Source organism: Eumetopias jubatus, unplaced genomic scaffold (assembly GCF_037043125.1).
Source record: "Eumetopias jubatus isolate StellerSeaLion01/CBP00866 unplaced genomic scaffold, mEumJub1_p1.0 scaffold_11, whole genome shotgun sequence".
Lineage (NCBI taxonomy): Eukaryota > Metazoa > Chordata > Mammalia > Carnivora > Otariidae > Eumetopias > Eumetopias jubatus.
Window position 1 is genome coordinate 83,248,354 of NW_028274817.1, and position 25,298 is coordinate 83,273,651.

The 25,298-nt window shown below is 36.5% G+C and overlaps 1 pseudogene; it reads right to left on the minus strand.

The window, feature by feature from the left end:
• Positions 1 to 21,191: 21,191 nt before the first annotated feature.
• On the minus strand, positions 21,192 to 21,880 carry LOC114200692 (GTP:AMP phosphotransferase AK3, mitochondrial pseudogene; annotated as a pseudogene).
• Positions 21,881 to 25,298: the final 3,418 nt, after the last annotated feature.

Genomic DNA, 25,298 nt, shown 5'->3' on the forward strand with positions numbered 1-25,298 from the left:
GTTCATTAAAACGCCAAAAGCAGGTATTCTACCCTTTAAGAATGCAAAGTATGTGGTTTTAGTTTTCAGAATATTGTATCATTAATAATACAGATATAACATTATTGTTACTTTAATAAAAACAGTTGCATTTTAAATCCTTTCCCCAAACAAGCCTCAAATGACTAAATAATAAAATGACAAGACATAGTCAAATTTATTATTGTTCACATAATAAAGATTATTTGGCAGGTAATTTGGACCCTAAGTGCCTGACTGCCTTATTTATAGACTAACAGATCTAGAAACAAATTGGGTCAGAGCCATATTGAACTATGAAATATAAAACATCTTCTTACTTTTGAATATAAGTACTTTAGCCAAGAGCTAATAATTTTCAGATTCTTTCATAATGTCTATGTTTACAAATACATAATGCATTTATAGCAAATATCAGCTTGTATGAAATATGCTGAGGTACTAAAGTAGATTCTACTACCAGCTCTAACGTAATTTGTGTGATTTTTTTTAAAGATTTTATTTATTTATTTGGCAGAGAGAACAAGTAGGCAGAGAGGCAGGCAGAGGGAGAGGGAGAAGCAGGCTCCCCGCCGAGCAGGGAGCCCGATGCAGGACTCCATGCGGGGCTCTATCCCAGGACCCTGGGATCATGACCGGAGCCGAAGGCAGCCGCTTAACCAACTGAGCCACCCAGGCACCCCCGTAATTTGTGTGATTCTAGGAGAATCCCTTAACTTCTAAACCCACCTTTACTCCTGTATAATTAGTGAATTCAAATCAGATATATTAAAGTAACTTTTGATGCTGATTTTTGCATTCTCTGGTTCTGTTGGATAGCATGAATAGAATACAAAGATTTGCTATTTTGCATGACTCAATTATTGTAAAATATCCTCTGGGGTCAAATTTTAACATCTGAATTGAGATTTCATTGCTACTAAGACAATGACTAAATACTGCCTGATGTTTGTTTTTCTTTATGGAGACCCAAATAGGTGTAAGTACATTCTGTCAAATTCTGAATTCTTCTGGCTTTTAAAAAACAATTGCATTTTAAATCCTTTTTCCCAAGAAGCCTCAAATGACTACATAAGAAAATGGCAAGAGGGAGTCAAGTTTCTAGTACCTGTGGCTGATACATGCATGTAGAAAATGCATGTAGTCACTGATAGTCAAGATGGGTGTAAGATATCTGTGCTAAGCATGCTCACTATCCCCGTCAGTCTTCTTGAGCTACTGTCCCCAATAAAAATGTGAACGCTATGATAAATTACCTATAACAATAGCAAAAGTGACAATAAGTTTCTGCCTTGAGACATAAATTGGTAAGATTTGAAGTTTAAAGTCTATAACTTTAATAATTCCTAAGTAATCAACTTAGATTTTACATACGTGTTTTTCAAATTGATGACCATTAATTATAAGAGCTTCTGAATTTAAAGGACACACTTGATATTTAGGAAGGAAATTACCTTTCATTGGCCTAAACGTTTTTAGTCTACATTGCTGAACCATTCCATTAGACTATTTACATAAAGAGATATTTTTCAGACTACTTCCAGGAGCCTATTGAACATGGCTAAAATGTACTCATACGAAGATCATAGCTTTTAAAATGCATGTTATTCCATAGATAATACGTTACATGAGCATCCAATATAAAAGGTAAGAAAAAAAAGCAACAGAATAAACCTAACAAAAAGGAAAGAGGTACTGAATAAAAGGTATGAAATAGTAGTAAAAGGAAAAGTAATACAACTAATAATTGAGGAAGATTGCTCTTTTAAAAAATATTTATGGAGAATATCCACTAGTTTACATAATCTTGAAGAAACTAAAAAAATGAAGTACACACAATAAGGAATATGAACAAGACACTAACAAATAGTATTTTATATAACTGAAAGTGAATACATTCTTGAACTCTTAATATTTTTAAAATATGGATGAAATAGTTGATATATTAGGAAAACTTACATAATATATTCCAGAAGTATCTGAACATTGCAGATACTATGAGAAAACTTCCGAAATTTGTCAGAGTTGTCCCTCAGAAGCACTTACTTTTAGTGAATAATATGATATTGATTGTATATTTGAAAGGTGGAGAGAGTAGATCTTAAGCATTCTCACACACAAAAGGTTAACTATATGCGGTGATGGATGTGTTAATTCCTTATGTTTATTTGGTAATCACGGTGTACACATAGGAGCAAATCATCATGTACACTTGAAATATATACAAGTATGTTTGTCAGTTATTCCTTAATAAAAGTTTTAAAAAAGCACTTTTAGAAACAAATGTTTGACTTTTCTAGGTATCTTTCCCTCTCTCCATTCATTTCCTTTTTCACTTCCTCAATTCATTCCTTCCATTTTTGTATCATACTGTAAGACACAGTATATATGTGCTTCACATTTTGATGTCAGAAGTGATGGTGATAACTTAAAATCAGTATGACCATGTAATTTATTATACAAACTGTCAAGTGTGAAAAAGGGCATTATTCATAATCATAGTAGGATTACAGGTGGAAATGGGAACAAATGGTTACCAATCACATAAAGGCTAAACTAGCTCAAAAAAAATTTTTGCACTTCTGCACAATAGAGCCAAAACAAATGTAGTACTGGCCTTTTTATTCACTTAAGCAGCAAAAATGTGACATTGTTTTAGATATCTTATATTCAGAATGTTATTTCAAGTGGAAGCTTTTATTTATTTTTAAAGTTTTATTTTTATTTACTTGAGAGAGAGAGCGTGAGCACACAAGCAGGGGAGGGGCAAAGGGAGAGAGAATATCCAACAGACTCCCTGCTGAGCCCTACATGGCCTCGATCTCATGACCCTGAGATCCTGACCTGAGTTCCATTCATTTAGTGTGTTCTAAACTTGAACTGCCTTTTTGTTTCCTTGTACCCATAGAAAGAGTGATGTGTTTAAAAATACTGATTAAATATTTGCCTAAAATCTATCTTATAAAACCAAAACTATAGTGTTTGTTGTATACCTTTAATGTACTATAAATAAAATTCTGCTAAGTAATGTTTCCAACTGTTTTGTTTACCTTACAGGTGAAGGGCAATCACAGGATTAAATGAAGACAAGCTGAAACCATGCAAACTGTTCTTATGCTGGATATTTCACTGTTAAAATTCTCTCAATAAAGTTTTACAACTTTCTCCAAAGAATCATGCAAATGTTTTGTTAAACTTATTTCTAAGCATTTGATGCTATTGAAAATCATATCACTTCATTTATTTATTATTTCCCTGGGAGAGAACATTTATTGAGCATCTACTTTGTAATTTTCATGTCATTTTTTTATTCAAGTATAATTAATATTCAGTGTTATATTAGTTTCAGGTGTGCAAAATAATGATTCAACAATTCCATACATCACCTGATGCTCATCAAGATAAATGTACTGTTAACACCCCTTTACCTATTTGACCCATCCCCCCACCCACCTCTGCTCTGGCAACGATCACTTTGTTCTTTGTATTTAAGAGTCTGTTTTTTATTTGTCTCCTTTTTTTTTAAGATTTTATTTATTTGAGAGAGAGAGAGCACATGAGAGGGGATAGGGTCAGAGGGAGAAGCAGACTCCTTGCTGAGCAGGGAGCCCGATGCGGGACTCGATCCTGGGACTCCAGGATCATGACCCGAGCCGAAGGCAGTCGCTTAACCAACGGAGCCACCCAGGCACCCCTCTCCTTTTTTCTTTATTCATTTGTTTTGTTCATTATTTTAAATTTTGTATTGTGATTTACCTGGTATATACAGATATATATTGATGTTCTCTCCAACTTTGCTAAATATGCTTTTTAATTTTGAAAGTTTATGTCTGGCTTCCATTTGGTTTTCAACATACACAACCATATAATCTTTGAATACTAACAGTTTGCTTCTTCTGTTTTAAACATTATAACTTTTGCTTCTCTCATAACATTGGACAGACCCACCCAGTACAAATGTTGAATAGAACTGGTAATATTGGACATTCTTGTCTTATTCCTGATAGGAAGTGGAAAATTTTAAATTTCACCATGTTTATTATGTAGTAAAGAAAGTTCTATATTTATCTTGGATATATGTTGACTTTCATCAAACACTTGTAGTGCATTTATTGAGATGATTGTAGGATTTTTTTCTCCTTTAATCTGTTAATGTGGTGAAATGCATAGGTAACTTCCTCTGTTTTTAACCAACCATTCATTACTAGGGGGGAAAATGGTCATGATATATTATTCTTCTGAATAATCTAAGTCTTAATAATTTGTTTAGAATTTTTGTGTATATCCTCAAGAGTGACATTAACCTGTATTTTTATTTCATGTACTCTCTTTTTTGGACTTTGGTATCAAGGTAACACTAGCTTCATAAAATGAATTGGTATGTAAAACCCTTTTCTACTCCCTGGAACTGAAGACTCTGACAGGCTGTGAGTAATGCAGGGCTAGACTTTCCCATGTTTAGCTGTTTCTGAAATGCATCTCCTTTTTAGCATTGGACCCTACTTAAAGTACAATGACTATTTTTTTCAAGCCTTGTGAGTTGCCCATCTTTCCTACAAGATACCCCTAATGATGCTGCCATTATGCAAGCTACCTGCTCCTGTTTCTATGCTTCTATTACTCTTCTATACCCAGAAAAATAAACATCATGGCTCTATTAACTTGCCTAGATAATGGTTGTGAATGGCTGACCAACCAGAGCTGTGTACAGTTAGGACAGTAACTCCATTTATTGTGTTCTTTAATAATAACAGGAGTTATTATAAAAACTTGTATTTGTAAGGTGAGTACTAAGTTAGCCACTCCTTTGTCCTAAGTTTCATACATTTATGACCTCATTTTATACATTTTATGACCTCACAAAAAAGGTCAGATTGTACCCAAAACTTATATCTGACTCCAGTAAGCAGCAGACTTGGAGATTCAAGTTCTAAGTTAGAAGCCTTGTTCTTTCTCAAAGTAAATATTTCTGAAAATGCTGAATCTAGGAAAACTCACAGTGTACATTATAACTATCATGGTAATCTGATATTTTCATAAAAATTTATAGTAATTTTTTCACCATTTGACATAAAAGGTTTTGTTCTTCTCTTGAAGGAAAGTTTTCCCAAAATGTGGCCCACAGATCATATAGTGAGTGTCCCAGATGAAATCATTGATAACAAAAACATTAAAAATATTTTGATAACATAAATTACTGTGCTATAGAAAAACATAACTAGCATACTAAAGCCATTTGGAATGGTTTGTATGAAGAAAGAGAAAGGAACTGGTGACACAAGGCGCCATGGCAAAAGACCACAACATCTGCAGAATTTCTGACCTCTCTTCAAAAGTTATTTAAAGGCAGGGAGGGAAAAGCCGCAGATCTCTTTTTCCCTCTACATACATCTCTATCAGCCTAACAATCACCACATCACAGAAGCACCTCCAGAGGCTAGTTCTAGCCTTACACCCCTATTAGTCTGCACAATACAAGAATTACTTGTATCACTGAGCCCCGCCCCCATTTGCATCCTCACACTCCAAAAAAGTACTTCTGCAACTAAGGGCACTACTCAAAATTCACCCCATTTAGGGAATGGCAAGGGATTACAAGCAGCAATTGTTTCCCCACTTTACAGAGGATGAAAAATACTCCTTAGTCCAAAAGTACTGAAAATCTAAGGTTCAAATTAAGAGTGAGACTAAAGGTAGGGTGTCACACTGTGCCACAAAACATATGAGAGGTCCCTAGGTTGTGGAGTTGGATTAAAAAAAAAAATGAGGGCCTAAGTAAAACAAACAAACAAAAAAAAAAAAAAGAGAAAGGGGGTATGGCTAAAGCAAATTAACTTGGTTCTTACCTATTCTGCCTCCTTTTGGCTATGGCATGAAATAGCCATGGGTTTCAGTCCTGACTCTGACACTGTCTGATGACAGGAAAGGCATTTAGATCCATTGGGTCTGTTTCATTTCCAAAATAGAAATAACAGGGATGCCTGGGTGGCTCAGTCATTAAACCTCTGCCTTCGGCCAGGTCATGATCCCAGGGTCTGGGATCAAGCCCCACATCGGGCTCCCTGCTCAGCGGGAAGCCTGCTTCTCCCTCTCCCACTCCCCCTGCTTGTGTTCCTTCTCTTGCTGTGTCTCTGTCTGTCAAATAAATAAATAAAATCTTTAAAAATAAAATAAAATAGAAATTATAATATTTATACTAAATGATTGCTATGAAGAATAAATGAAATAACATGAAGTTAGGCATTACATTGTGAATGGGTTTGGCTTGTTCCTTTATTTTTCATTTAAACTTTCAAATTGTTTTTGTTTCATTTACTATCACAATTCCATCTCTAGCAAGTAATACTGATTTTGAATTTCAAGTAGGCATAGATGTCTTTTTAGCTAACTTTTTAAATGATTTGAGTTTAGAAACTGATTTCAATACATTTATTGATTGAATAACAATGTAGCTGGTGTTAGACATGGCATCCATTCTAAAGTGGGTCTGTAAATATCTGAGGTCTGACAAGGCTGCTCTAAGTCATGGTATGTGCTGAGAACTGTGTTCCTTGCTGTGTGTGATGCCAAAGAAAATAAGTCAATATTCTGGTCATGCAACCCACACAAGTCAACACCAGAGTCTGTCAAGTGGTCCTTAAGTAACACTGCAGAAGCCAACAGGACCACATGCTTAACCACAGCAGCTGTTATTTTGGCTTATTACACTTCTGTAGATTTGACCGGTCAGGAAATGGTAAGCCCAAATGGATTCAAACCGTTTATTACTTACAGACACAGCAAAAGCAGTATCAGCTTGGTGTCAGTTCCCTGCACCGGTAGCCATACAGGGACTGACACTGAATGGGAGTTGTTCAGTGACAGACAACACAGGCTGGTGGGTCTCTCTGCCAGTGTGAAGTTCACAGCAGTACCCTAAGGCAGGGAGCATTTTTGTAGTCCACAGCTGTACTCTCAGGTGGAGCAAGGAGGAATGTCCTGTAACAAACTGAAACCAGAGATGGATGCATATTTGACCTTGTGTCAGCTTCCAGCTAGATAGGGAGGCAGGTGAGAAACTACTCTGTAGCAGCTTCTCATCAGGCGGCTTACCCCCGCCCCCCCCAAGAGGAATCACAAGGTGTTCTACCAAGAGTCACGTGCCTGCAGTCTAACTTTGCCTACAGGGCCTAAGTAGGAACATGCAAATTCACCAGGGCAACAAAGCAGAGCCAGTTCTCTGCAGTGTTTGGCACCAAACAAAAGGTCATATGTATGGTGCCTACAAATATAAAATCTATAATGCTGACTTCTAAATGGAGGAGGTGCTTTTCCTGTTGGGAGTTGTTACAAAAGATCAATTTAGTGCACATGCACTGAATTTTAGCTTGTTTCAGAAAATATCTGGGATTCCAGAAATGAAAAGACCAAGGACATGTGGTGCTTGCTAGAAGAGATATCACTCTGGTGAGGTAGATAGATACATAAACAGAAAAGCTGTTGAAATGCAGAGGAGAAACACAGGAAGGGACCCAGAAAACAAAACAAAAGAAACAAAAGATAACAAAACACAGTGAGTTGAGTGGCCAGGAAGCAGGAGGAAAACCAGGAGAAGGAGACTCATCCTCAGAGTAAAAAAGGCCACCTGGATTCCCACATCCACTGGTCACTGATTTTGTATATGTGATCCTGCTGATATGAGGCTAGGTGACATCTAGGCCTCACATTTAAATCTAAAATAACCTACCAACTTCACACTTAACAACTAAATACGGTTGACCCTTGAACAACATGGGGGTTAGGTGAGCTGACCCCCTACATGCTCAAAAATCCGTGTATTATTTTGACTCCAAAAATAACTACTAATAGCCTACTTTTGATTGGAGTAGATTAATACATATTTGTCTGTTGTACATATTATATACTGTATTCTTACAATAAGATAAGCTAGAGAAAGGATGTTGTTAAGAAAATCATAAGAGAAAATACATTTACAGTATTCTACTGTATTTATTGAAAAAAAATCTAGACATAAGTGGACCTGCACAGTTCAAACCTGCATTGTTCAAGGGTTAACTGTAATCAGAGTGGCCAGTTTTCATAAAAAAATATATCTGCTCAGTTATCTCCATTTTATTAAGGAAATAACTGAAGATAAAAAAGATAAATATCTTATTCAAGGTCACCACATTAGTCCTTTTAATTTCTTTGATTAGTATTTTATGGTGTTCACTGTAAAGTCTTTTGCCCCTTTGGTTAAATGTATTCCTAAGAATTTTATTCTTTTTGATGCTATTGTGAATAGAATTTTAAAAATTCCCTGATCAATGTTTCATTATTAGTGTATAAAATAAAACTGGTTTCTGTATGTTTAGTTTATATCCTGCAATTTTACCAAAATTATTGATTAGTTCCAAAATATTTTTGGTTGAGTCTTTGGGGTTTTCTATATGCAAAATCATATATTCTCCAAATAGCAACAGTTTTACTTCTTCCTCTCTGATCTTGATATTGTTTGTTTGTTTGTCTTCGTCTCCTCATTGCTCCAGCTAGGACTTAAAGTGCTATATTGAATAACACTGGTAAAGAGGGGCATCCTTGTCTTGTTCCTGATCTTGGAGGAAAAGTTTCAATTTTTCTCCTTTGAGGATAATGTTGCAGATTTGTTGTATATGGTCTTTATTATGTTGTGGTATGTTTCTTCTATTCACAGTGTGTTGAAGGATTTTATTGTGAAAAGATGTTGAATATTGTCAAATGGTTTTTCTGCATCTATTGTGATGATCATTTGATTTTTAAAAATTTTAATTCCAGTGTAATTAATGTATAGTGTTATATAAGTTTCAGGTGTACGATATAGTGATTCACTAATTCCATATATTACTCAGTGTTCACCAAGATAAATGTATTCTTAATCCCCTTCACTTATTTTACACATCCCCCCACCCTCCCCTCTAGTAACCACCAGTTTGTTCTCTAGAGGTAAGAGACTGTTCTTTTGTTTTGTCTCTTTTTTCCCCCTTTGTTCATTTGTTTTGTTTCAGAAATTCCATGTATGAATGAAATCATATGGCATTTGTCTTTCACTGACTGGCTTATTTCACTTAGCATTATACTCTCTAGCTCCATCTATGTTGTTGCAAATCACAAGATTTCATTCTTTTTATGGCTGAATAATATTCCATTGCATATATATATATATATCTCACATCTTCTTTATTCATCTGTCAAAGGATACTTGGGCAACTTCCATTATTTGACTATTGTAGATAATACTGCAATAAACACATGGGTGCATATATAGCTTTGAATTAGTGTTTTCATATTCTGTGGGTAAATACCCAGTAGTGTGATTACTGGATCATACGGTAATTCTGTTTTTAAATTTTTGAGAAACTTGCATACTGTATTCTACAGTGGCTGCACCAGTTTGCATTCCCACCAAGAGTACATGAGGTTTTCTTCTTTCTCCACATCCTCACCAACACTTTTTGTTTCTTGTGTTTTTGATTTTAGCCATTCTGATAGGTGTGAGGTGATATCTCACTGTGGTTTTGATTTGCATTTCCCTGATGATGAGTGATCTTGAGCATCTTTTCATGTGTCTGCTGTGTATGTCTTCTTTGGAGAAATGTCTGTTAATGTCTTCTGTCCATTTTTAATTGGATTATTTGTTTTTTGGTTGTTGGGTTGTATACATTCTTTATATATTTTTGATACTAATCCTTTATCAGATATGTCATTTGCAAATATCTTCTCCCATTCAGTAGGTTGTCATTTTTTTAAAAGACTGATTTATTTATTTGAGGGAGAGACAGATATCGAGTAGGGGGACAGGCAGAGGGAGAAAATCTTCAAGCAGACTCCCCACTGAGCATGGAGCCCAACATGGGGCTCCACCCCACAACCCATGAGATCATGACTTGAGCTGAAACCAAGAGTCAGATGCTTAACCAACTGAGCCACCCAGGCACCCCAGTAGGTTATCATTTAGTTTTGTTGGTTGTTTCCTTTGTTGTACAGAAGCTTTTTATTTTGATGTAATTCCAATAGTTTATTTTTGCTTTTTGTTTCCCTTGCCTCAGGAGACATATCTAGAAAGAAGTTGTTTTGGTTGATGGCAGAGAAATTATTGCTTATGTTCTCTTCTAGGATTTTTATGGTTTTAGGTCTCACATTTAGGTCCTTAATCGATTTTGAGTTTATTTTTGTGTATGGTGGTAAGAAAGTGGTCCAGTTTCATTCTTTTGCATATAGCTGTCCAGTTTTCCCAGCACCATTTGTTGAAGAGACTCTTTTTCCCATTGCGTATTCTTAACTCCTTTTTCAAAGATTAATTGACCATATAATCATGGGTTTATATCTGGACTTTCTATTCTGTTCCATTGAGTTAATCATGTGATTTTTATCTTTTACTCTGTAATTGTGATGTATTACATTTATTGATTTGCATATGTCTGAACCATCCTTGCATCCCAGGAATAAATCCTACTTGCTCATGGTGTATAATCCTTCTAGTTTGTTCTTGAATTTGGTTTGATAATATTTTGTTGAGAATTTTTACATTTATATTCATCAGAGATATTGGTCTATAGTTTTCTTTTCTTGTAGTATCTTTATCTAGCTTTGGTATTGGGATAGTGTTGGCCCCATTCAATGAGCTTGGAAGTGTTCCCTCCTCTTCAAAATGTTCACTAAGTGTGAGGATTGGCATTAATTCTTCTTCAAATATTTGGTAGAATTCACCAGTGAAGCCATTTGGTCATGGGCTTTTCTTTGGGGGATGTTTTTTATCTCTATTCAACCTCTTAACTTATTTATTGGTGTGTTTATAATTTCTATTTCTTTGTGATTCAGTCTTGGTAGATTGTATGTTTTGAGGAATTTATCCATTTATTCTAAGTTATCCAATTTGTTGGAGTATAAATATTCATAGTATTTGCCTTTGATCCTTTATATTTCTGTAGTATCCATTGTAATATCTCCTCTTTTGTCTCTAACTTGATTTCAGTCTTCTTTTCTGACTTAGTCTAGCTAAAGATTTATCAATGTTATCTTTTCACAAAGCCAACTCTTAGTTTCATTGATCTTTTCTATTGTTTTTCTACTCTATTGCTTTAAATTTATGCTCTGTTCTTATTATTTCCTTCCTTCTGCTATTTTTGGGCTTAGTTTATTCTACTTTTTTGCTTCCTTGAGATATAAAATTAAGTTGTTTATATGAGATCTTTCTTCTATATCCTGTGTTCATGTATTGGAAGTTAATATTGTTAAAATGTTCATACTATCCAAAGTGTTCATAGATTCAATGCAATCTTTATCAAAATCCCAATGGTATTTTTTAAGGAAATAAAAAAAATCCTAAAATTCATATGGACTCACAAAAGAATAGCCAAAGTGATCTTGCTAAAGAAGAACAAAGCTGGAGGCATCAAAATATATTACAAGCCTACAGTAATTAAAACAGTATGGCACTGGCATAAAAACAGACATAGACCAATGGACTAGAATAGACAATCCAGAAATAAATCTGTGTATATGTAGTCAACTGATCTTCAACAAGGGTGCCAAAAATTCAAATGGGCAAAGGATACTCTCTTTGACAAATGGTGCAGTGAAAACTGGATATCCACCTGTAAAAAGATAAAATTGGTCCTCTATCTTACACCATACACAAAAATCAATTCAAGATGGATTGGAGACTCAAATATAAGACCTAAAATTGTAAAACTCCTTGAGGAAAACATAAGGGGACAATTTCTTGACATTGGTCTGGGCAATGATTTCTTTGCTGTGATAGGCAAAAAGCAAAAATAGACAAGTGGGACTACATCAAACTAAGAAGCTTCTGTACAGGAATGGAAGCAATCAACAGAGTGAAAGGCAACCTTCAAAATGGAAGAAAATATTTGCAAACTATTTATCTGCTGGGGGTTAATAACCAAAATATATAATAATATCTTACAACTCAATAGCAGTAAAACCAAATAACTCAATTTAAAAATATGCAAAGGATCTGAATAAGACATTTTTCCAAAGACGACATAGGAATGGCCACCATGTATATAAAAACATCACTAACCCTCAGGGAAATACATATCAAAACCACAATGAGATAACACCTCACACCTATTAGGATGGTTATTTCTGAAAATAGAAGAAAAGATAATAAGCAATGGTGAGGATGTGGAGAAATTGGAACCCTTACACACTTTTGGTTGGAACATATAATGGTGTAGCCACTATGGAAAACAGTGTAAAGTTCTAAAAAACTAAACTAAAAAAACTAAAAATGGAACTACCATATGAGCTCTCAATCCCACTTCTGAGTATATATCCAAAAGAATTGAAATCAGATCCCAAAGAGATATTTAAACTACCATATTAATCACAACATTTTTCACAATAGCCAAGGTATGGAAATAACCCAGATGTCCATTGACAGATAAATGGATAAAGAAAATGTGGTATATACATGCAGTGGAATATTATTCAGCCTTAAAAAAGAAGGAAATTCTGGCATTTGTGACAACATGAATGAACCTGGAGGACATAATGCTAAGTGAAATAATCCAAGTGCAGAAGGACAAATACTGCATTATTGCACTTATATGGCTATCAAAAAATAGTCACTCATAGAAGTGGAGAATAGAATGGTAGTTGGCAGGGGCTAGGGAAGGGCAAAATAGAGAACTGGTTTTCAGTGGGTATAAAGCTTCTGTTATGCTAAGTGAATATATTCTAGAAATCAAGCACCTATAGTTAACAATGGGGTATTTTGTACTTTAAAATATGTTTGATTATAGATCTCATGTAAAATGTTCTTAACAAAACAACAAACATACAAACAAAAACAAAAGACACGAGGAAATTTTTGGAGGTGATGGATATGTTTAATACCTTGGTCATGGTGATGGTATAACAGGTGTATGCATATGTCCAAATTCTTCAAGATGTATACAATAAATATATGCAGTTTAAAAGTATCAATTATACCTCAATAAAGCTAAAAACAAAAAGACAAAGAAAATCTATCCACCAGCAACAGGTGATATTAGAGAAGCTTGTCTGTTCATGCAGGGCAGTTGGTCATAAAATAATAAAACAAAACAAAACAAAATATAAATAAAATAAAATCAGATATATTGACAATCAAAAAGAAAGATAAAAACAAACAAAACCCCCCAAAACAAAAATACTAGTCCTTGGTGCAGCCAGTTTTGGACCTAAGATTTTTAGAACCCCATGTGTACTTTTCATTATAACCATCATTTTTGCTTAGAACCATCTGTTTTAATTCAAATTCACCAGAAATACTTTTCCTTGCTCTGCTTGTCCCATAAAGTTCTTTTTAAAAATTCATCTGAAGTTCTTTTTTACACCCTTATTGCCAAACTGTCAAAATATTTTTCAAAGTGGGCTGTATCACTTTGCAATTCCACAGGCAGTATATGAGGGTTCTATTTGTTCTACATTCTCTGCTCCACATCCTCACCAACACTTGGTATGATCAGTTTTTTAATTTTAAAAAGGTGTGTAGTGTTATTTCTTTGGGATTTTAATTTGCATTTCAACATGTTGAGTGTATTTTCACGTGCTCATTTGCCATCTACATATAGTCTTGTCTGATCAGTTGTCTTGTGCATGTTTTATTGGATTGTTTGTCCTCTTGTTGTTTTGAGAATTTACTATTTATTTTTATTTATTTTTGGTATTCTGAAAGTTTACAGTAATACCCCTTTATCTAAGTCTTTATACATTTTTGCTGGATACTCATGATATTTATTTTTAAAGAGGTTTCTTGCAATATATCTTTGATAAGTTTCTCTGATTTTTTCTCTGTTCTCAGTAACTGGAAATTTTCTTGATCTAACTCTAGATCACATTTATTAAGACTTTATTTTTTATTGTTTCACTTCTTTTATCTTTTTATTCAGCTTTCTAAAGATTCGTTGAACTGATGATTTCAAGTCTTCCACTGAATACTTGTCTTTAGCTCCTGATTTCCAGTAGATTTCTATAAGTCTACTTAATTACCTTAATTAACAGACGCCTAAAACAAATATACAGCTTAACCAGTTAAGTCTCCTTCTTGAGTTTTGATACCAATATTATGCCAACTTCCTACAAAGTATTGGAAGCTCATTCTTTCCCTCCCCAATGGAAGGGTTTACACAGCACCAGGCTTATATGTTTCCCATGGATTTATAAGCCCTGACATCCCTGAACCTGACAATAACCTAATGTTCTTTGAAAAGGACAAAAAGTAGACTGTGGGGAACAGGAATTCTTAAGTTGTACTGACTTTGGTTGAAGTGTTTTCACTGAGCCAATCTCAACTTGGAGCAAGCTAAAACCAGGGATACATGCTGATTTCTGTTATTTTCCCCAAGTCACCTGATGACTAACTTTGATTAAGAAATTTAGGTGAGGAGACACTCAAGGAGAAGACAGAAAATGCAGTCAATAAAGAAAGAAGGGGAGATTTTTTTTTTTCTTGTAGAAGTAGATAAATCCCTGTGTTTTGTTCTGCTTAGACTCAAGTCTATCCATAAAATGTGTGTGGAAGTCTCCTTATATCCTTCAGCTTTGGATCATAGACCAGTGTCAGGATCTATCTTTGGGTTAGTAGCATGCTGAAGATGGATCCTAGCTGCCTTAGCTGGGGACCCTGAGGAAAAGATATATAGGCTTTCTGTTGTTGATGTCATATAAATGAAACCCTAGACTGTGTAACCTTTTGAGTGAGGTTATTTTCACTTTGTATAATGCATTTGAGATTCAGCCATGTGGTTGTATATAGCAGTATTTCTTTCCTTTTTATCCTTAATAGTATTTCCCTAATAGATATAACACAGTTTTTTTTTATATATATATATATACATTCACCAACTGAAGGACATTTGAGTTGTTTTCAGTTCTTGGTAATTATGAATAAAGCCACCATAAATTTCTATCTATAGGTTTTGAATTAACATAACTTTTTTCTCTTAGATAATAATCTAGGAGTGGGATTGCTGGGTCATGTAGTAAGTATATGTTTCAAACTATAGGAAACTGCCAAGCTCTATTCCAAATTGGCTGTATCATTTTGCATTCCCATCAGCAATATGTAAGAGTTCCAGTTGCACTGCAAACCCTAGTGAGCTTTTTATTTTTATTTTTTTTAAGATTTTATTTATTTATTTGACAGAGACACAGCGAGAGAGTGAACACAAGCAGGGGGAGTGGCAGAGGGAGAAGCAGGCTTCCCGCAGAGCAGGGAGCCTGATGTGGGGCTCGATCCCAGAACCCTGGGATCATGACCTGATCCGAAGGCAGACACTTAACGACTGAGCCACCCAGGCGCACCCCCCTAGTGAGCTTTTTAGTACTGTTGTTATTTCTCTCTCTGTTATGAAGTAAGTACTTCATCAGATATGTGCTTTGCAAACATTTTGTACCCATATGTGACTTGGCTTTTCTTTCTCTTAACCGTGTCTTTTGAAGAGCATAATTTGTTAATTTTGAAGGGCACTGTATCAAGTTTTCAATACATTGTGTTTATGGTGTCTTATTTAAGAAAACTTTGCCTATCTAAGGGTCACAAATATCTTCTTCTTTGTTTCCTTCTATAAGTTTCATTGTTTTAAGTGTTCCATTTAGCTCTATGATCCATATTAGGTTAATTTTTGTATTTGGACTAAAGTCAAGGTAAAGGGTCATTTTTTTTTCTTATGGAGTCCAATTATTCCAACATTATTTCTTGAAAAATTTATCTTTCTCCATTGAATTGACTTTGCACCTTTGTTGAAATTAATTGATCATATGTATGAGTCTATTTCTGGACTCCTCTGGTATGTCACTTTCTTCTCAATACCGCACTGTCTTGATTACTATAAGATTGTATTTAGTCTTGATATTAGATAGTGTGAGTTCTCCAACTTGTCCTTCCTCAGAATTGTTTTGGCTATTCTAGTTCCTTTGTCTTTCTTTTTTTTTTAAATTTTATTATGTTGTGTTAATCACCATACATTACATCATTAGTTTTTGACATAGTATTCCATGATTCATTGTTTGCGTATAACACACAGTGTTCCTTTGCCTTTCTATATAATTTTTAGAATCAGCTCTGATGAAGTGCGTTGAGGAATGAATGGTTTTAGGATAAATTGAAGCAGTTTTCTTTGACGGACACAGATAAATGTGCAAGTAGCTACAGAAGGATGTATGGGATGGGGCTTAGTATTTTCTCCCCTTAACTTGGGAACAAATCAATGTAGAGAAGGTAATTTATGGTTCAGGAGAGAAAAGCAATAATTGCAGGAGCAAAGTCACTGAGATGTGGAAGACATGGGATCCTGAGCAGAGCTGAGGGGCTGGTTGCAGTTAGGAACATGTATGCAGAGAGGTGGCAGAGAATTTGAGGGTAGAAACAGGTAGACTGGGTTTGGGAAGCTCTGAGAAGTTCCACCTTATTACTTCTATTATCTCAATGAATTATTCAGGGAGGTCATTAGAAAGAAAGGGAGCTGCTAGCAATTGAGGAGTACTGTGGTATAGGTAAAATGAGAGTGAAAGTAAGAAACCATTCATTCATGGTCATGCATTTAAGATAAAATAATGGTTTTAAGGTTTGAGATAAAATGTAGTTTTGAGGTTTTCTCATCATCACTTGGTTGCTCAGACACAGGAATTATTATATTATTATGTGGTCATTATATTATTAGTAGTAGTAGGAGGAGTTGTAGCATAGTCAGAGGCACTAAAAGTATGTGTATTAGTTTGCTCAGGCTTCCATAACAAAGTACCACAGACTGGGTGGCCTAAAAACAGAATTTTTTTTTTCTTATAATTCTGGAGTCTACAAGTCTGAGATCAAAGTGTCAGCGGAGTTGGTTTCTGCTAAGTCCTCTCTCTTGGCTTGGAGATGGCTATTTTCTCCTTGTGCCTTTACATGGTCTTCCCTCTATATATGTCTGTGTCCTAAATCCCTCTTTTTATGAGGACTCCAGTCATATTGGGTGAAGGTCCACCCTAATCACCTCAGTTTAACTTATTGATCTCTTTGGAAAGATACTATTTCCAAATATAGTCATATTCTGAGTTGCCAGTTGTTAGGACTCCAACATAGGAATTTTGAGGGAACACAACTCAGCCCACAACAGGACTATTATTTGTTCTATTTTAATATTATCTTTACTTCTATTACTAATCCAATTAATTTTATTCTGATAATGATCTTGCAAGGTAGGAAGTAGTCACTGAAGCTCAGGTATTATATCTCTTGCCAAACCTCCCTAGGAATGGAAGTCAAACTGATATAACTTGTGTGTTTTTTGAGTGGGGTGTAGCTGACATAGAAAGTCAATCTATTTGTTATCACTACTTCATTTGTAGTGAAACTAGAAATATTCAGCATCACAAAAGAAAATAATAATCAAGGATAATCAAGTTTTATGAATCTATAGAGATAGTGGAAATCATACTGGATGTAGAATCCAATGAAATGCAGACAGTCAGGCATCTGGAAGAAACCACTACCAAAAGTCCCCGCCCCCTGCACTCCTGAGGCAAATGATTAGCAAAGGAATCCTCAGGCCACTGCAAACATTCACACCTTCACACCTGCCAAAGCCATACATCTGTGATCACTTCTGAGAGAAATAAAAATGGCCTCTACTTCCCTTAGAGAAAGGCATATCATTAGCAATACCTAAGAGGTTGTGGAGCACCACCTAGAATACCAAGAATCTAGCACTAGCGGTACAGAGGAGAGCAGAGAAGGAGGTGGAAAAGAGGAGTGGTGGGAGTTAGTCTTGAAGAGAATCAGCATTGTTTTGTATGGCAACTGCCTCCGGGGAGGCTATTACAGTTTTCCTTATGCAAGGTAGGATTAATCCCCTCAGACAAAGCTACTTCAACTGGCAAAGAAGACTCTTCAGAATTTAGGAGTTCAATGTCCCCAGCTTTGTCAGGGTCTTCTAACATGTTCCCTTTCCAACTTTCAGGATTCCATTGTTTTCCAATCAATGCCTTCACTTTAGCAGTAGACACCTTGCAAGCCTCGGAGTTCAACTTGTGTTGTAATTCAGCCACTCACAGGATGAGATTGTGCAATCTGAGTCCTGTGACTCTAGGAAATAAAGTCTCTTTCAGGGCAGACACAGAATGTTTCAGATCATTTATGTGGTGTTTGAGCTGGGAATTTGAACTCTTGGGTTCATTCTTTTCTTTCCCTACTTTGTCCAGCAACACTAGGAACAACCAGCCAATATCATTATACCTGTTAATTTGATAAACATTTGAAAGCATCATATGCATGATCACCTAGTTCCTTGCTTCTTATAAGTATCTTATTAGGAGTATCTAATGTTGATATTTTGCTTATTTCTATCGCCAGATTGTGTCATGGCTATCAAGGCTCTCTTTACTCCTGGAAATAGAGTCATTAGTGCCATTAAATCTAACCAGATTAGAGAGACAATACCAGAAACTCCAGAACTAATTAAAAAGATTTTTCCTTAAGATTCTGTTCTTCTGGGGACACCTGGGTGGTTCAGTTGGTTAAGTGCCTACCTTCAGCTCAGGTCATGATCCCAGGGTCCTGGGATCGAGTCCTCCATTGGGTTCCCTGCTCGTTGGGCAGCCTGCTTCTCCCTCTGCCTACCTCTCCCCCTGCTTGTGCTCTCTCTCTCTCTCTCTGACAAATAAATAAAATCTTAAAAAAAAGATTCTGGGGTGCCTGGGTGGCTCAGATGGCTAAGAATCTGCCTTCAGCTCAGGTCATGATCCCAGCGTCCTGGGATCGGGTCCCGCATCAGGCTCCCTGCTCCTTGGGAGCCTGCTTTCCCCTCTGCTTCTCTCTCTCTCTCTCTCGCTCTCTCTCTCTCCCCCTCTGTCTCTCATGAATAAATAAATAAAATCTTTAAAAAAAAAGATTCTGTTCTTCTGGAAACATTTGGTACCATAATCTATATTAGTAAGGTTCTCCAGAGAAACAAAACCAGTAAGTAGGATGTTTATAAACATGAGACGATTTACTACAAGGAATTGACTTATGAGATTATAGAGGCTGATAAATCCAAAATTTTTAGTGTGGGCCAGCAGCCTGGAGACCCAGGAGAACCAATGGTGCAGATAAAGTCCAATATCAATCTGCTGGAGAATTCCCTCTGGCTCACAGAAGATGGTTTCTTTGTTCCAATTAGGCCTTCAACTGATTGGATGAGGCCCACTCATACTATGAAGAGCAGTCGGCTTGCTCAAGTTCACTAATGTAATTTTTTTTAAAAGTTTTAAAAGATTTTATTTATTTATTTGACAGAGAGAGACACAGCGAGAGAGGGAACACAAGCGGGGGAGTGGGTGAGGGAGAAGCAGGCTTCCTGCCGAGCAGGGAGCCTGATGTGGGGCTCGATCCCAGGACCCTGGGACCATGACCTGAGCCAAAGGCAGACGCTCAATAACTGAGCCACCCAGGTGCCCTCACTGATGTAATTTTTTTTAATAAAATTTAATTTTATTCTAGTACATTAATACCAATGTATGCCTGGTAACCCAGTGATAATTCAAAGGTTTAGTAGTTCACAACATTTTTAGAAAGCACATAATATTAACATTCAAATAAGGCATTATAGAAAGTTTTGTAAAGAATTAAATGTTTATTATAATCCTTTTTAAAAGCCTTGGTCCATTTTGAAAGATCAACATTGAATTTTTAAAAATCAAAAGAAAAAGAAAATGAGTTTTTCCCCCACAACATACATAAAGAACTACTTGCTTGCTGACATTTGTATTTTAAGTGCCTAGAACAAAATGGGTCAAATGTTCAAAGGCAGTTAATAACAGCTTGTACAAGGACTTGTTTCATTTGATTTAGCACCAAGTAAAGTAAGAGTAAATATGCCATTGAAGATGTAGTTGTGTTTCTCCTCAACCTCTCATTGCCTCATTCTTCCTACCAGGTCATGGGACATAAGTATGTATCCTTGTTGCCCCACTAAGAAGTCAAATCATCTTCATTTTTAATTGGCTACTCACACATACAGGCAGAGTTCTTTCCCTGCCAGATGATAGAAGGGCAGTGAAAGCCAGCAGGTGTCAACTTCTTTGATTAGAAATAAAGAATTCCTTCAGCAAACTCAATTACTTTCCTGGTCTTTTTTAACCTGTCATGTAAATCCTTCTAATTGCTACACCTGTTTACTAATTATAATTGCTTTATATGTAGGGAATTTTCCCCAGGCATACCTGATCTATTTCTATTTCCTAAGGACAAAGTATGCTTCCTTTACTTAGGGCCATGGGTTTTTTCTTTTCTTTTTGTACTTTAATTTGTTACTCATCAAGGCAGATCATCCATAGCAATCAAAAAAAGAAACTGGCAAGTAGACTCTAAAGCACATATTTCTTAGCCTGAGTAACATCTGAAAACATAAGACTATAATTACATTTTCCATTGAAACCTCGACTTCGGTGCTTTTGCAAGAACTTCTAAAGTCAATTTCTAACATAAATCATTTTCCTCAATGCACATGTATTCTCAAAAGAAAATATGTCATAGGAAAGTAATATTTTCCTATATGCTAATTTAGTACAATTTTATAGCAGGCTGAAACTTCTGAGTAAACTGAAGGTACGTTTAATAACAAAATAAATATAGCATATATGGCTAAGCTTATAAGTTTCTTAGTGTAAAAGCAGCAGTAAATTTGCATCCTGAAACTAATCTGCATATTCCTTGCTTTTTTTCTTAAATTTGATGGACATGGTGTCTCACAAAACCATGTACCACACTGCTAATGATGCCAGTTTTTTGGCATCAGTATATGCAAATTTCTGTGATGAGATACTTTCCCAAATGGCATGGAATTTTTTTAACTTTTCCAGAAAAATAAGAAAATTTTTATCAACCATTTACTCTTCCAAACAAAAGTTATATTACAACCAATTGCTCTTTTAATTAGGCTTTGGAAGATTTTTAAAAAGTTATGACATACCTGATGTTTTTGATTTGCACACCGATAGAAGATAACTGGATAAAACACACTAGATGAAAAGATGAATCTTAGTATCTGACTTATTTGGCACATCCTTAATTTCCAGAATAAAATCAGTAGAAGTAAAACTAATAATTTTCAAAGAATTCATACATGTAAGTCTCAGGACAAGGAACTTCTAAATGCAGAGATGAGGAGCCTCTGCTTATCTTACTAGTTATATGCATCTTTCCTCAGAGTAACTGATATTTTCTGGTTTATTTGTGGAACTTTTGTTCATAGGAAAGCAGAGACATAGGGTCAGATCTTGTCAGTTTCTGTTCAGGAGAATGGTTCCAACATCCCAACACCACCTTTTTCTGGTAATATTCCAGGACTGACCCTGTTTGGATTTCATAAGCCTTCAGTCTCTTGACAACTGTCTCCGGCTTATCATCCTCACACTGAATGAGAGGCTCTCCAGTCAGGCCATCAACACCCACAGTTTTGGGAGGGTTGAATTCCATGTTGTTGACTTGGCCACTGGCTAGATGAACCCAGCAAGCAGTAAGACACTGCTTAATAACTTCAAAAGGCACTTTCGGATTAATTACTGTGTCTATTTGATAAGCTCTATCCAGGGCTTTGCCTGTGGAAGTGTCCTTGGAAAACCATCCAATAGCCAGCTATAGTGGGTGAGGTTTTTCAGCTCACGAAGGGCCAGTTGAATCAGGACATCATCTGGGATGAGCTTCCCTTGGTCAGTGAAAATCTCGGCTAACATACCAGTTTCTGTGCCTCGAGGCATGTTGTCTTGGAGCAGGCCCCGCTGGAGAGGTGCTTCAGTGCAAAGTGGTTGCTGATACAGGACAACATCGTACCCCCATGATCACTGCACTCAGCAACCTCACCAAGGACCCCATCGCCCAAAGGAGAGGCCCAGACAGAGCCTACAGGGGGCTCCGGCCTGGCTGTGCGCTCCTTTTGCTTCATGGCCCAGCCCCGGAAGGCCAGCTGCAGAATGTTAATCTCATTCAAAAACACCCTCTAATTTGAAACATAAAATTATCCATCACGCCAAGTATAAATTGAATGAGATCAGAGATATAACTGCAATTTGATCCCCAGAATTAAGACCATGAAATTTTGCCAATTTTGCATTTCAGCAGTTGTTAAAATTAATTCAGTACCTATACTATAGAAGCACAAATGGCAATTAGTGACCCTTTATCTTTTTCTTGTATGAATTCATTTAGGAATGGTTGGATTTCCAGTTGGGTCAGAATCTGGACCTTTGTTTCATTTTTTTCTTCTCCCTATACCCACTTTTCTTCTTTTTCTTCTCCTTTTTCTCCTCCTTCTTCTTTGTCTCCTCTTCCTTCTTCCTCTCCTCTTTTCTCCTTTTTAAGTTTTTATTCTAATTCCAGTATAGTTAACATACAGGTGTATTATTAGTTTCAGGTGTACAATAGAGTGATTCAACACTTCCATACATCAGCTGGTGCTCATCACAACGAGGGCACTCCTTAATCCTCATCTCTCGCTTTCTCTCTCTCCCTCCCTTTTTCTCTCTTTCCATATACTTGGAGGCGTTATCCCTACCCCATTTATTTATAAATTTCTTTTTCCAGAGAGCCTCAAATTGGTATCATGAGGATTAGGGACCTCCCGCATTGCAATATTTGTTTTTTTAGAGTTTAAGAACCCTGGGCTTAAGTCAGTTTTGAATTAATCTCTTGGTATGCTACAGAAGTATCATTGGCATTTTTCCATAATTAATCCTCAGGATTGGGATCTTTTTTGGTTACAGGCATAGGTAGCACCAGAAACTAAAGTATTTTGTGGAGTCCTAGTGAGCCATCTGCCTTTAGGGTTGTGGACCTCAAAAATTCAAATCTTCAAATAGCAACTACTCTCCAAATAGTGATTATTCTTCCTCCACACAAGTGACCACCTGACCAGTTCACATATTGCATATATTTCACAGGGTATAGTCTTTCCCATGAGTGCTGTATAGACTGGGGGACCAATGCCTGGTTGAGATTAATTGGTGACAATTAATTGGTCACAGGGTAAAAGTTATTCCCCTGAGCCTAGTGTCAGTAATAGTTTGTTCTAATTTTTGAAACACATCATTCATTCTAAGACACATAGATGGGTCTGGGCCATGACAAATGTCCCAGGGCTACTTTAAAGAGAACTTCAACCCTATACTCCAGTCCACAAATGCTCATTATTTATCAAAACTTCCAACTTAGGCTGGTCAAATCTATAACAGAAACTTGGTAGAACTTAGCAAATGCAACACAAAGGAGGACACTCAAAAGACAAGCCAGCCAGTAGGTAACAGCTCAAATTACATACTTTCTATCGGACAGCAGAGCCAGTTATCAAGCCAAGGCAAGAAAAAAAAGACCCCCTGTAGTAGTGGTCATCACCTAGGCTATACTGCTCACATTGCCAATAGTTGTGTCCACTCTGAAGACACAGGATGTGCCCCTCACCCCAAATTAGGTTCAGATAATGCCACCTACACACCAAGAGCATATTCAAAGTTTTAACATTCACATAAGGAGGATTTTGAGGGAGAGCAGAGTGGACTTCCCAAACGAGTCTGAAAATATCTTGAGAGAGCAAGAAAAGGAAACTGGCTTGGAGTTCCTATTGTGTTTGGGGGGCACCATGGTGAGTGTCCCTATGCATAAGTAGGATCTTGCATTATTTAAAACTCCCATCAGCACTAATGAAGGGTGCACTTTATCAGCTTGCCCAAATGTGGGTAGATGAACAAGAGGGAGAGGCATGGCTTAGAAGCTTTCAGTAGTCCACAAAAACCCAAAAATGGAGTCAGACTGTTTATTGCACCACCCAAATAAGTCAATCAACTGTACTGATAGCGGATTGTATCAAATCTGTTCTGTTTGACTTAAGCAACACTGGATAAGATTGACAACTGTAACTCCTAGTAGGATGATTGGAACCATCTGGAGAAGAGACCTTAGCCAGTTGCAGTCAAGCCAGTTCAATATGTAAAAGCATAAAGAGTCCAGCAATAACAACATAAGGCTAAAGAGAATCATATCAGTGTCTAGAATGTTAAACTTATTCTTTGTTTCAAGGCTGTTCTTTCTGGAGTCAGCAGATATTAAGAGGTTTCTGAGAGTTTTTAAACTAAGATTTGTTTTGGTCAGCAATTAAGTTATGGGTGATGGTGTCACTTGGTGTTAAATTGACCAGATGTACTATGGATAAGAACTGAGAGAAGGAAACAGAAATTAATAGTCTCTTTCTCTACCCTTGACCACCCAAGGTCAAAGATTTTCTCTCTCCACCAGCCAGGGTTGTTATTCTCTTTCCATAGCCACTTGATTGGTATGATTGGTTCCTGCAGCAATCACTTCACCGTTTTTTCCAATCCTCCCAATGTGTTACCCAAACCATATCCTTGATTTTGTACCTGTGTGGTTCAGAAATTTCTTCTTTGTATTTCTTGTACATTTGAGATGATCTTGCAACCCCTGACATGTGGGCCATGCCCAGACCACCTTAGGGCTTATTACCTCACATTAATGATTATTATTATCTATGTCCACAATTGCCCAAATCCATCAAGCATAGCCAGACAACTAAAGATGCATCAGATTAGAGTTTCCCATCCCCACAATCTTGTTTCTTGCAAGTTCTAGTAGCCTGATTTCCCAGGAGCAGGTATGGAAGTAACAAATGATAGAGTGAGAAGAGTGAATTATATGGTTTGGATTTTCTTACAGCCCGTCTGGGCTTCCTCCCGCATCCCACCTCCAACCTCATAATCAGGCATTTTATTTGAAGGGAAGGTAACCTTCTGTGGAATTACCATTTTAAAGCCCAAACTGCCTATCGTAAGTATGTGTTCCACTGGGAGCTGAGCCTTTATTATCCAATTATCTTTTTCATTTTCTTAATAGTTTATCTTTCAATCCATCTACTGCCTGGGGATGATATGGGGCATAAAATGTCCATAGAATGCCTATGTAACTTCCCACTATTTGTTATTTTTTGCTATAAAGACAGTACCAATGTCTAATCACATGTTTAGAGAATCAAAATATACTACACAGTTCACCTAAGAGGCATTGAATAGTATGGTCTCCATTTGCTAAGTGGACAGGGATGGCAATACCATATCCTGAAAAGGTGTCTATGAAGCCAATGCCCAGGGGTACTCTCAAGAGGAAAATAGGGGGGCTATTATAGTCTGCTTGCCAGGATTGGCCAGATCTAGTACCTCAGGATATGTGCCCCAAAGCTCCCTTTGCCACTTGATTGTGTAGCTAGCAGTTTGGGCACATTTTCCAGGCT